The sequence below is a fragment of the Parus major genome, chromosome 3, assembly GCF_001522545.3.
Source record: "Parus major isolate Abel chromosome 3, Parus_major1.1, whole genome shotgun sequence".
In the NCBI taxonomy this organism is placed as follows: Eukaryota; Metazoa; Chordata; class Aves; order Passeriformes; family Paridae; genus Parus; species Parus major.
In genome coordinates, this window is record NC_031770.1 from 78,454,013 (window position 1) to 78,455,657 (window position 1,645).

Genomic DNA, 1,645 nt, shown 5'->3' on the forward strand with positions numbered 1-1,645 from the left:
AGTCTAAAGTAACTGTGCTTACACATCAGATTTTTTTGCATTATGATAGTTATGAACATAATTGATATGGTAAGCCATGGCTGGCATTTAAAAGACACTTGTTCCCTTAGGCACAATGTGAGCTGATAGCTGAGCCTAACCTTTGTTAGATTTCAAACCTACGTGAAAAGTTTTAAATAATGTATTCTATTACTGAAATAACAAAATGTTAGCTTGTAATACAAAAACTAAGCAATCAGAAATCTATAGGATGTTTCTTACTAAATTTTTTGTTCATTTACTGCTTTTGTCTCATCTGTGATGATCCTATCCCGAACCTGAACTCCTTGCTGACAAACTTTATACGGATCCGGAGTCTGAGATGAGACCAAAATGCTTTGTTTGAACTTTCTGAAAAGTACTAAACTGTCTTTGTGGGTTTAGTTTTCGGGTTTTGGGGTGTTTTTTCAGAATTAGCAACATTTCAGTACGATCTGTTGTGTGCTTACTTGCAAATAGAAATTTCTACCTTGGATGAACCATTTTGCTTATTCTCCTTTTTCAGTGATAAATTGGAACACTTTGTCAGAACTGCCTGACAAATGTGGATGATGTAACCAGAAGGAAGTGTAACACCTGAAGAGATACTGTGGCTTGGAGTGGGATGCTGTGCTTCTACAAGCCTGCTGAAACAGATGCAATTTTGTTCAGTAGATGCTGTCTTCAGAAACCACATGTAGACCAGAATTACTGTCTCTGCATATTTAAAACACAGTCTTTCCAAAACACTGAACTGTCTTCTATAGGAAGTGTAGCAGTAATATTAGGGAAATTGAGATAATATTAATATTATATTAGATTGAGATATCATTATTATTGATCTTCAGTGCATGGAAAACCTCATGATTAGTTACCCTTTTAAAATACCACACAGTCTTGCAGATACTGTAGATCTGTGATATCTCAAGAGTGGAGCCCACAGTCAGGCCCTGTAAATACAGGGTGAAAACAAAGAAAAAGATAGTGTCTACAGCTTGCATCACTGTATCTAGTGATGGAGTGAGGAGTTGGGGTTTTAAAGGGGGTCACTTCAGCAGGAGAGGACTAGTACCAGAACACTGCAACTGCCCTTTGATGAATACACTGGCAACGGCAACAGTGCTTGCTTGCCCTCTGGGGAAAAGAGTTACATACATTGGAACTTGGGCTTTGAACAGTCACTTGAAAAGTATTGGTGCTGTAATCACAGTAGCAGCATATTTGCTGTATTCAGCAAACTATCCTTTCCACAGAGGAGTGAAGGATCGTAAATTGGTCACCAAATACATTTAAAGACAACTCATGGTGTGTACATATGATGAAATTTGCCTTGAAGCATGACTTTTAAGCCTTTTTGTCAGGAATTCTTTATAAGGGCAGAAACGTGAGAATAACATAATTAAAAATTCATAGACCTACTATTACTGAATAATTTTGAAATGGTCCAAAATACATAAAACAACCCTGTATCTCATGGGGTGTTCCTGTTCAGTGACAAATTCCATGTAAAGTCAAACATTCTATCAGAGTAGTATGAAGTATAAAAACTACGAGGAGCAGCGTATTGGAAACGTCAAAAATAAGTATCTGTCAGGCTACTAAAGTGGATGCTAAGGATCTGACTGAA

The 1,645-nt window shown here is 37.1% G+C and overlaps 1 non-coding gene across 1 annotated transcript; it reads left to right on the forward strand.

The window, feature by feature from the left end:
• The first annotated feature begins 292 nt into the window (after positions 1-292).
• On the forward strand, positions 293-363 carry LOC117244208. The gene has a single exon (XR_004496822.1). It is a non-coding gene; the product is annotated as a small nucleolar RNA SNORD50 (small nucleolar RNA).
• The last annotated feature ends 1,282 nt before the right edge of the window (positions 364-1,645 follow it).